The sequence below is a fragment of the Grampus griseus genome (genome assembly GCF_964374135.1).
Source record: "Grampus griseus genome assembly, chromosome: 16".
In the NCBI taxonomy this organism is placed as follows: domain Eukaryota; kingdom Metazoa; phylum Chordata; class Mammalia; order Artiodactyla; family Delphinidae; genus Grampus; species Grampus griseus.
Genome location: NC_139010.1, coordinates 10,864,700 through 10,877,204, shown reverse-complemented (window position 1 = coordinate 10,877,204; position 12,505 = coordinate 10,864,700). Strand labels below are relative to the sequence as shown.

Here is a 12,505-nt window from a genome sequence, read left to right as displayed (position 1 = left end):
TCTTCTGTCTATCCATGATGGAATCCTCTTTGTTTAGATTTTTATACATATGGAGACTGTTTGTCCCCTTCATTGGCTCTGCTATCCTGGGCAGACAATGGATTTCTTTTCTAGCCTCACCCATTCTTTCCATCTCCCTGACCTCCTACCACAGGGAACTGCTCAGCTATGTGTCTTAATACCCTCCATGAATCAACAGCCCAGACCAATTTTCATGGAATCACTCTGGCATCAGGAACCCATATTCTCTGACACCGGTAGGCTTTGAGGGAAATAGCTATAAATTACTAAAACTTCTTTCCTAGACTACAGCAGGGTTGAAAACTGGATGTCCTTGGCCTATCGGCATATATTCTGAGTTTAATGTGATGTTTCTATAAGCAAGTTATATTTTAGAAATGAATTACTTTCTCTTCAAGTTTGAAGATTTTGGTTGTTGAAATTAAATGACTGCCTAAGTCCTGCATGAACACAAATCTAGCTTAAATATTGTGTCTCCAGGTAGATGAGACTTTCTTACAGCATCCAGTTGGAGGAACACTTCTGGATGAATTAAAAAATACATGGATATGATATGAATAATTATTCATGAAACAGACATTTATTAGTGTTCCACCTTGTAGCACACACTACTCTAGATCCTATGAAGTCCATATTAGGAATTATAAAAACTCATGTCTGCTCTCAAGGAACTCATATACAAACAACAAATAATAGTGCAGTGGGATAAAAGCGTCACCATCATAGAGACACCAGTCATACAAATGAGCCAAAGACGGTTCCTATATATTGGCCTTTGTTTATTTCTTTAGATCAGACTGAGATGTATTCCCTGAAAGCTCAACAGTGACAAACTCAAATTTTTACCCATCCAATTGTTAGCTTGTTAAACATCACTAAATTAAGCAGATTTTTAGCCTTTTAGAGTCTCTCTGCTTTCATATCCCACAAAACTGCACCTAATGCCTGCTAGCCAAAGATAAGATAAAACCACAAGACAACAAAAAACACAAAGCCACTATTTCTCTTGGGAGCCGTCTGCCACGAGAGTCTTTGCCAGGCTGCTGAGCACATCCTCTAGAGGTAGAAGGCTCTCTCTGAGCCCCTTGCCCTCGAGGTCTCGCGCCCTCCCCTTCTAGACGGTGGCTCCCACCCCTTAAGCCTCCAGACTTCTGATGCTGGAAAGTACCTCCTCTGCATGCATTCCATCAAAATAAAGATTATGAGTACTACTGCCAGGTCATATCTGTTTTCCTGCTTATCCCTGAAATCCTCAAACACTGCCTAAGCACATAATCCAGATTCAGTGAGAGAGAAGAATATAGGAAAGCTGAGAGGACAAAGAAGGGGATAAAGGCAATCACAGTCATGGGGACAGAATGTACAAAGTTCTGAAATGTAGTACATTCTGGATATGAACTTTCAGGAATTCAGTGTGATTGGAGTGTCAAAAGCAGAATGTGAGAAATGAGATTAGACAGGTACACAGCAGATAGAGCATGTCATGCCAAGAGGTTTGTATTTATCCTGGCAGCAATGGAGGTCTGTTAAGGAATGTTAAGCGAGGGAGTAAGTGATCAGAATTGTATTTTAGAAAGATCCACCTGGAAGCAGTGTGGAGAATGGTTTTGAGGAAAATCAGCACCAGAAAAAGTTTGCCCAAATAAGAAACCATTACAGTAACATCAGTGAGAAATTATGAGGCCTTGGACAAAGGTGTGAGAGAGATATGGAAACAATGAGTGTTTTGGGTTTTTTGTCTTTTTTTTAAGAACAAGAATCGAGAGGATTTTTTGATTGACTTGACATAATGGGTGAGAGGATATGAAGAGAAAAAGATGACTTCCTGGAATCTGGTTTGGGTGAATGGCTGCATTGTAGTGTATAAATTAAAGCTGAAAGAGAAATCTCAGAAGAAGGAACGGACAGATTTTCTGGTTGGAGGGCCAACATTAATTTCAACTTTGGACATGTTGAATTTGAGGTCTTTGGAGTCATTTAGTCATTACCATTAGAGAACTGAATAGAGCTGGGAGTCCAAAATTCAGAAAAAATCTGTATATGATAAAAATTTGGATCTAGCCTATGAGCAGTGGTTGAAGACACAGAAGTGATGGGATTGTCCAAAAATAGTTATGAAATATAAGAATCCCGGATGGATTCCAAGGTACAGTGATATATTAAATGAATGACTATAGAGAGAAGAATATACAGAGGAGAGGTATCCAGGAAAGAGAGGTGACATGGACGTGAAAAGAGAAGAAATATACAGAAAGAAAGAGAGAAATGAAAAGTTTCCACAACCTCCTTATAAGATCAACTATTCAATAATTTTACATTTAAATAATTTTTTGTTCTTTATTTTGAAATATCAAAATAATTGTGATCTCATTAGTATCTTTGAGCTATGCTCTTCAGATGGTGAAGTGTGGTCCACATGCATCAAAATCACCTAGGAGTGTGGTTTAAAATTCAACTCTACTCCAGAAATCTGAGTCAGTGATAAGGGATGTGGATCCAGGAATCTGACTTTCCTAGCTTTCCAGGTTTAGTCCTACTGTCTTACAAGGAATTTGGGGTAAGAGCTCCATTGAAGTGAAACTAAAAACTAGGATTTAGGATGTGAGGTTTGATGTTTAAAGATCTTTAATCCTGCTTTCTGCAGTGCTCAGACCAAGACTGTAAAAAATGGTTAACTGTATAAGAAAGATCAACCTAGTCATCAGTTTCTGAATCAAACTGAGAAGTTGATATATTTAGAAAACAAAATAGTTTCCTTTCATGAACCATTATCTATATATTTTTAATGATCAAAGTAAGATCCATAAAATGTCGATCTGTGTTGTAATTAATTAACAAAAGGAAATGAGAGTTTCAGCTATTCCAGCCAAAGCCAGTAGATTTAAACTGTACACTAATTTTTAAGTGAACAGAAACCTTTAAAATATATGTCAAACTGTTCTTTTTTTTTTTTTTTTAACATGAGGGTTAAAGAATAAATAAGGAGTTGAATGACCAACTCCTGTAATACAAATAATTACATAAGACACTTCATAAGAACAGGACAGATGTCTGGTTTGTCACAGCATGCCCACATTTAGCACAGTGCCTGGTATATAAGCTACTCAATAAATGGGTTTGAGATTCAAACAGAACAGTGTTCAAATACACATCTACCACACAGCAATCCTTTGACCTTGAAAAATAATTGTAACCTCTCTGTTTTAGCCAGGGTTCTCTAGAGAAACAAAGCTAATAGAATATATTCAGATATATAGAATGAGATTATGAGGCATTGGCTCAGCAATTATGAAGGCTGAGAAGTCCCACAATCTGCCATCTGCAAGCTGGAGGCCCAGGAAAGCTGGCAGTGTGGTTCCAGTCCAAACGGACAGGCCTGAGAACCAGGGGAGCCAATGGTGTAAGTCCCAGTCTGAGTCTGAAGGCCCCCAAACCAGGAGCACTGATTTCCAAGGGCAGAAGAAGACAGCTGTTCCAGCTCAAGCAGAGAGAGCAAATTTGCCCTTCCTTCTTCTTTTTGTTCTATTCAGGCCCTCAACAGATTGGATGATGACCACCTGCACTGGTGAGGGCCATCTTCTTTACTCTGTTGTCTACCGTTTCAAATATTAATCTTTTCAGGCGACACCCTTACAGACACACCCAGAAATCATGTTTTACCAGCTGTTTGGACATCCCTTTGTCCATCAAGCTGATGCATAAAGTTAACCATCACATTCTCTCAGTTAATTTTCCTGTAAGCTTGTTCTGGCCTTACATGGTGCAGTGTGTGAAAAGTGACTCACAGAGCACAAGCAGTCAAAATATGCAGAGGTAAATTGACCTTGAAGCTATCATAGCTTAAGTCAGGGCCTCTTACTTGCATGTGCCCCTTCCAAAGCCTTGTATGGGGCTCTACTCATCGGTTAACGTGATCTGGCTTTTTGTAATGTTTGCAAAAGTAACATATATTTTATATTATTTTTATAAGAAAGGGTCCCCTAAATGAGCTTTAGGCCTCACAAAACTTGGCTTTGTCCATGAATATATGATAAGTAGTAGTATTATTCGAAAAAGAAAATTTATACAACCTATAGAAAATTCCTAGCACATTACTGGCACACAGTAAATGTGTTATTTTTTCATATGTTATAAATTGCTTATGTATAATATAGACTGTTCCAGCAATGTACATGGTAGTTTATAAATATACATAAAATCTATAAAAATAAAAAGTGGAAGAAGATATGATAGACGTTTTCTAACAGAAGAGAGGTAAGATGAATCCATACACATTCTAGCAGTCAAAGCAAAATGCAGTAAAATTGGGTATTTATTTCACAGTGTGCATGAGCAGAGGAAGTGCTAAGTAGAAACTCAACTATTTCCAGTATGAAGTAAAATATTTAGGAGTTTTTCGTTAAAAGAAAACTGTAGTGTACTGAACAATGTCTTTAGGGCATCTTTAGAGTAAAATCAGCAAATGATATCATACATATGTTAAAGACCCCATAAGAAAAGTGTGATAATAATTTTAGCCCTACTTTTTAGATTGTATAAATTCTTTGTAAAAGGATGTGAAAAAAGGAAAATTTGTGTGTTTCTGAAGGTAGGTACGGAGTTAGTTGTTGAATAAAGATTCTCATTGAGGAGCTAGGAAACGCCAGTTGATTACAAGAGATTTGCATTGTGAGATGGGGTCACAGTCGGATAGTAATTTTATAGCCAAAAAAGGAAAAATTTATTGTGCAGCGACCTGAGTGGTGGGGAGGTAGTTAAAAACTGATACAAACATTTGGGCTGGAGAAATTGACTCCGGAAGTCGTTACACAGAATCCTACGGAGGTGGCGCGTACCCGCCCTGTGCCCGTCCCGCCCCTCACGTCCCTCGCGCCTTCGCAACCTCACGCCCCACCCCGCCCCACGCCCTTCACGATGCCGCGCCCCTCACGTCCCTCGCGCCCTCGCGCCCTCGCGACCTCACGCCCCTCACGCCATCATGACCTCGCGCCCCTCGCTCCCTTCATGCTGTCGCGCTCCCGGCGCCGTCGCGCTGGGCGGGAAGCACCGAGAGCCAGGCACTGGAGAACGTTCGCCGCTAGTGCTGCTCAGCAAGGGCCAGGCCGGAGAAGGCGAAGGCGGCTGCGTCCCAGAGACCTGGGCGCCGCCAGCTCCGGCCCGGAAGATGATTGAGGAAACTGGGAGCAAGCGTAACATGGCAGAGAAGAGGCAGCTGTTCGTAGAAATGCGTGCTCAGAATTTTGATGTCCTATGACTATGAATTGACAGATTGCAAAGCACGATTTGTACAAAAAACGATGCAGCCTCCATTTTGCTGGTCTCTGGAACATGCTGGAAGCCTTTCGAGACGACGGCCTTGATACACTGGACTCATCCCCTGAGATCAGTGTGTCCCGCCTCGGGACCGACCCTCATCCATCTACTGCCAGCGGAGCACGTGCCTTCCTTCTCATGAGTCGGCGTGGACCAGCGCCTCAGCTCCTCCTCGACTTCGTGATTGCCGCTGTGACAGTGAGGCCCGAGGCAAGTTGATGGTATTTTCTGTTAAAGCTGTGTTAGCATGTGTGGTGGGAAAATGCTGGACAAGCTGAGATATGTTTTCTCCCAGATGTCGGATTCCAGTGGCTTAATGCTATTTAGCAGGTCTGACCCGTTTCTGAAGGAAGTTCTAAAGTTGCCAGCAGCTGTCTTTGAAGGGCCATCTTTTGGTTACACAGAGCACTCAGCCTGCACCTGTTTTCCACAGCCGAAAAAGAGAATGCTGAGTATGCCTTTAGACACAGCAATGGCTGATCCTCCTCCCTGGGGCCTTGTCTGGCTACCTCTCAAGCACAGGCTCGCCCACATGGAGGCGGTCTGCCATCCCGTGGAGTGCTCCAGTTTCCGGTGTGAGGCGGAGTGTTCCTGTTCCTGGTTTGAGCATGGGATGGGTTTCTGGTACCCGGCAGTTGCCACACCCCCAGCTCTGCCAAAATTGCTCTTTGTGTGGCCGTGCCAGTGTCCCTCACGGCAACCAACACCAGGTGAAGGAGCATCCCTCCTGGGTAACTGCTTTGTGTCTCAGTCTGTGTCCCCAACAGTTTGTCTGTTTCATCAGTAACAACACTAGGGCCACTTTCCTCATAGATGCCTACCGTAAGTAAGGGTGTAGTGTCATGAAATATTAACACTTACATTTATGACGGGGCTTGCAGATATGTTGTGTTTCATCACTTGATTTGAAAAGCAGAGTTTTTAAAGTATGGGGAGATGGAGTTACGATGACATTTGACAAGGTCCCTTTTATTCAGTAAATTGGAATGTGACAGTGCTCGCTTTCCAAGTGAAAGGTGTCTTCTTGTTTTAAAATTTGTACAAGGGGTACCACCCCCACCCCAAAAGACTTAACTCTCTGAGCTTTAAGGAAGATTTAAAGTTCTTTTTTTCAAGCAAGTTTACTTCGTGCTTATAGGGTATAAATGTTGCAAAGAAAGCTGCATGAAATGAAGTTAAATTTTTGCCTCTCAAGTTGGGGAAATACTGTATTTTACAATTGTCACGTGGATGTCTTTACTTTCTAAAATAGTCTTTTAAATAACAACATTTGGGTGGAGCTTAATGTCTGATTTTTCTGTGGTGTTTATAAATCATGTGATAAGTTCAGGACCAATCATTTTTCCTTCCCTTCTCTCAGTTTATTTCCAGAGTTTTAAAAATGTCATACTTTTATTTCCAGAAGTTTCTAGAGCCTTGTTTTAAAACCTTTTACTTTAGTTTTTGTTGGTTAGTTTACTGGAAGGTAGAAAAATATAGAGTCATAAGTATAATTCAGGATCTAAGTTCTCAGGCCTGTTCATCCTACTGGAGTTTAAGTACTAGAAAGCTTTGATAAGTGGGGGTTTTTCCTCTCTTTTTTTTTTCGTTTTCCTAGTTAACCTACTTAAAAGTCAATCAAGAAGAAAGCAAGTAAGTTCATATCAGGGATTAGTTAAAAACAAAAACCAAACTTTAATCAAGTGTATACTTTACTTCCTACATTTCTGACAATGTCTTAGATATAATTTTTTTATCAGATAGCTTTTCAGTTACGGTTAAACCATATAATTTTGTTAAACTGAACATCCTATCCTGGGTATTGTTGTTTTGTAAATTCCAGTATTTTGTTTTTGGTTGAGGTGTCATTATTTTACATTTTTTAAACAAGCAAAGGGAAAAAAAAATAACACTTAGTAGTTTCTTCTCTTTTTCATTGACTCGGGAGATTTTATAGATTTTCAAATAGTTACTTTTTCTTAAAGTACAAGTATCCCACTGTGTTAATTGACTTGTTAACATTTTCAACTGTTTTTGGTTAGAGTCTAACTCTTTACACTGAGGTAGCTCTTTGCCCTATTACCTTTTTAAAAATTTGTTTACTTATTTATTTTTTATTTTTTTTAACATCTTTATTGGAGTATGATTGCTTTACATTGTTGTGTTAGTTGCTGCCTATTACCTTTCATAATGATTGGATTCTCTGGAATGTATCTACTGAAAATCCTCATCCTAGATATTGGGGCTAGGAGATGAACTTGTTTTTCACTTTAGTTTGAACTTGCTCCTTTAGCTAATTTATAACCCTTATAGAAATGGGAATTTTACGTTTATTTAAAGATAAATGACTGTTTGAATATTGCTTTCTGATTTACAGAGCAGTTTTTCACGTGAAAAACTGTTGAATTTTTCCATTGCTCTGTAACATACATAAATTGAAGTACAGAAATCACAAGTGAATTCTTATATTTCTGTTTAAACTTCACAACACTCTTGTGAAGTAAGTCTTATTTCTATTCATTGTTATTTTTATTTCAGCTTTATTTTTTTCTAGTTTATTAGTTCATTTTGGTTATAGTGACTTAAGATTTTGGGAAAAATCAAGTATTATCAGCATGCATAATTTTGAAGCTGGTATCATAAATGTATCAGTTTTGAATTTTGACGAGTATATACATTATGTAGTAGATGCATACTGGTAAGGCCTTTTAGCAATATACGTGTGTGTGTGTGTTGTGAGTATAACTTGTTTTCAAGATTAGGACTATGTGCAACACCCTTGTTCTTTGAGGAAGATATCAGTGAATTTTGAGGCTGATGTGAGTAAAGAAGTTTCCACTTAACAAAAAGATGTGTAATCAGTTAAGTAGTAATTTCTTTGAAGATTGTCCACTGTATCTGTACTGATATTTTGAATGAATGTTTCTCTGTGTTCACAACAGATGAATTTAGCGTGCATTTAACCAGCTTCTATATGAATTTACATTGTAGATTTGATATGTCTAGTGTTGGTGTTTGGAAGTTTGTTTTGATTTTTCCGAAAGTTTTCTTTAATATTTTATCTAAGTAACTAGCAGTATAATTTCTTATTCTTCTAGTCATTGATCCATTCATTTGCCTTTATTATAGAAAAAAAAAAGCCACACGATACTGTTAAAAAAACAAAACAAAAGAATCCTAGGAAGAAGCCCTCATCGTAGTTGTAAAGCATGAAGCATGATGGTGGCTAAGAGGCCCTGATATAGAAGCTCAGCAATTTAAGGAATAAAATGGCATTCCACAAACAAATAATAGGGTAACTTTATTCTTTTCAATGACATCTGTTTTATCCTAGAAACGCTCAATTAAAAATTAACATTTTCTGGTCATTCCCTGGAAGTCCAGTGGTTAGGACTTGGCGCTTTCACTGCTGGGGCCCGGGTTCAGTCCCTAGTTGGGGAACTAAGATCCCACAAGCTGTGGGGCATGGCCCAAAAAAAAAAAATTAACATTTTCTATGCACAGTATCTAAAACGTGAATCCTCTAGATCAGGAATAGACAAACTTTTTCTGTAAAGAGTCAGAGAGTAAAGATTTTGGGCTTTGCAGGCCATACTGTCTCTGTCACAGCTACTCCATAACAGCAGAAAAGCAGCCATAAAAAAATTGGTAAATGAACAGAGATGGCTATGAGCCAACAAAAATTTATTTACAGACCCTGAAATTTAAATATCCTACAGCATCACAAAAAATTATTCTTATTTTGATTTTTTTTCAATAATTAAAAAATGTAAAACCATTCTTAAATAGTGGGCTGTACAAAAAGAGGTGGCAGGCTGGATTTTACCATTAGGATATAGTTTGCCAACCCTTGGCCTACATGTTTTTCAGTAGGGTTCCTCCCCTGCCACCAACAGTAGAATAACTTTGACTAGACCTAGTTATAATGAACCTCATAGATGGCTAGGAATAGAGTTCTCCTAACCTAAGTCCAAAATGACATTTTATCATTCTAAACAAAGTATCCCAAAATAATAAAGAATTTGTTATATCTTGAGAAAACATTTTTTAATAACATGTTTTAATAACATTAAGTAAACTTGTCATATTCTCTGTTGGAATTTTTGGAAATAAGCACCAAGATATCTTATATGTAGATAAGGCTTTGCCTTCTTTAAAATTATTTTGAAAAAATCTTAATTCTCCCTCATTTTAATCTGCATGTCTGATTTAAATGCTTAATGATTCTGAGAATATTGATTGAGAATAATTTAACCTTTTTAAACTTCTTAGTTTTATACATAGCAGTTTCTCATTAATATGTAAACATTCATAAAAGTTTGAAAGTAAAAATCATATGGCCTGAACTTTGCTATTCACCTTTCAGTATGTAAAAGGACATTCAGTATCTTATTTTTAAGCTCTTCAACCTATATGCAAATAGCTATTTACCAAGTTATTTTAAATAATGTAACAAAATGCCTAAACCCTCCAATCAAAACACAATGCCAGGATCTTGACCTACATCTAAATATTTAGTCTTCTTATGTGATGTACGAACATTCTGAATTTTATGTTTATCATTTCATTATTTCCCAAGTATATAATTTGTGCACATCTACGTATATATATAGGCAAAAATATATTTTTTTATGTTTTAACTTTGTAAAAGAGGTATCACTCTTTATCCAGTCCTTTTGGACTCTACCCACTGACTATAGTGGCACTAAGATTTACTATATATGATATTTCACTGTAGCTTATTCATATTGACTACCTGTAAAATATTCCATTGTGGGAATATAGCACAGTTTATTCTTTCATTTTCCCATTTAGAAGAAATGAGGTTTTTTTACTATTATGAGAACAGCATTTCTATGAATATTCTTACATATGTCTCCTATTAATATTCAAGAGTTTCTCTTAGATATGTATCTAGATGTTGAATAGCTAGACCATAGCATATATGAGTGTTCGACTTCAGGAGGAAATGTCAGAATGGTTTCATAGTGGCTGCATAGTGGTTTCAAACTTCTATTTACTACTAGCAATGTATAGCAGATTCTGTTGACCCACATCTCTCCTACACTTTGAACAGAATTTCTCATTTTGCCAGTAGAATGCTTATAAAATGCTATTTAAGTGTGGTCTTTATTTGCTTTTCCCTGAAGACCAGTAATCTTGAACTTCTCTGTTTATTCCTTTGGCAATTTTTCTTTTGGGATATTTGTGCTTATATATTCTTCTTGATATTGATCTAGTTGTGTGTATGGTGAATGTCTTTTTCCAGTTTGTAACTTAGTTTTGAAATGTTTTTAATTTAAAAATTAATCTTTGATGAATAAAAGTGATTAACCTTACTATTTTAAGTTTAGTAATCTTCTCTTTTATAGAAAATTGTTTTCATGCATTATTTAAGACACCACATGTATGCTGAACTATAAAAATATTCACTTATAATTTTTTTCAGTGTTCAAATGTTATCTTTTTTTAGATTTAGTCCTAAATCCATATGGAAATGATAGTTTTAAATGGTGTGAGGTAGGAATCCAGCATTAACATTTTTCCGTATAAATTATTTTTCCAACTCAATTTATCGAACCATCTCTTCATTCCTACTCATTTGTCATACCACCTCTGGCCTATGTCTAATATCTATGCCTACATGGGTCAGTCAATTTCTGATTGATCAACTGGTTAATTTGCTTCTTGTACACAAAAACCACCCTGTCGTATTTGCCATTTCATAAAGAATCATAGTAATTGTTCTGCTTTTACACACACATGCTTGCATGCACAGGTGCACACACACACACACACACACACACACACAATTCTTGGACATTTTAGAATTGTCTCAAGTTCTCTGACATATCCTATTGGAAATTGCATTGAATCTAAGGATTAGAGAGAAATGATATCTTTATAATATACTTCTTATATGAACATAGTTTACCTGTTCATCTATTTAGTCTTCTTCAGTATTTCTCAATAAAGTTTTTATAATTTCCCCAGGAAAGTTCTTAAACATATTTTTGTTAGATTAATTCCTGATTATTTCATATTATCTCTTAGTCTCATAAATGGCATACTTCCTTTATTACATTTTCTAGTTATTTACTGCTGATACACAGAAATGCATTATAGTTTCTACATTAAGTTTATACCCAGCTTATAATGCATACTCTCTTATTGTCTTAAATAACTTATCCATGTATTCTTTGGGGTTTTCAGTATAAACTTAAATATAGACACAATTCATTAATTTTGGCTCTCTTCATTACTTTATAAAGTATCTAGGGCTTTAACTTTCTAGGTTCATACCATTTTACAGCCCTCCCCAACTTTGATACATACAGTTTTCATAGCCTTTCAATTCCAAATATTGTTTAAATTTTCATTATGATTCCTTCTTAAACCCATGCATTACTTAGGAGGCTATCTTTGTTTCCAAATATTTAGGGATTTCTTTTTTTTAGTTTACTCTTTATTATTTAATCCTAAAGTAATTATTTTGTTATCAAAGATCTTGGTCTGTATTACATCTATTTTTTAATATATTGAAAGTTTTTTATTTCCTAATACCTAGTCAGTTTTTTAAAGGCTTCATATTTGCTTAAAATTAAATGTGTATTATTTCACTGTTAAATACATAAATCTCTTGTACGTTATTTTAATTCTATTTTAAACACATGGTCCATCTGTTCTAATATTTCTGCTTCTGTTCAAATCTGTTACCTTGCAGATTTTTTTTTTAAATGATTGTGCCCCTCCAGTGTCTTCGTGAGTTCATTTTACCCTAGGAGGAGAAGTGTGTCTGTGGGATAGAGAGTAATTTATTCTGCCTTTTTATAACTTGAATCTCTGCAGCAAAGGGACCAGCAATTTTAAATGACCTTAAACATATGAAAAGAGATAAGGGAATTCGAAACAAGAGCATAGAACAGCCTAACTACTGTCTGAAGCATTTTGCATGGGGTGAACTTGGACCCATGCTCAGTGGACAGAGAACAGATAAGCCCAAGAGTGGCCCTGTACCTATGCACAGCCCTAAGAACAGATAAGTCCTATCTATCAGAGAACTATAGTCAATTACTCACCTTCCTAAAAACAACTCTTAGGTCTGATTTTCACCCTTCTCCTAGAACACCATGATAAAATTCAGATTTTTACTTCAGGAGGTCTGGGTGGGGCCCGAGATTCTGCATTTCTC

The 12,505-nt window shown here is 36.8% G+C and overlaps 1 pseudogene across 1 annotated transcript; it reads left to right on the top strand.

Annotated features, from left to right (window-relative positions):
- The first annotated feature begins 5,185 nt into the window (after positions 1 to 5,185).
- Positions 5,186 to 6,121, top strand: LOC309834702 (dystrobrevin beta-like; annotated as a pseudogene). The gene has a single exon. The product of its transcript is annotated as a dystrobrevin beta-like (transcript).
- The last annotated feature ends 6,384 nt before the right edge of the window (positions 6,122 to 12,505 follow it).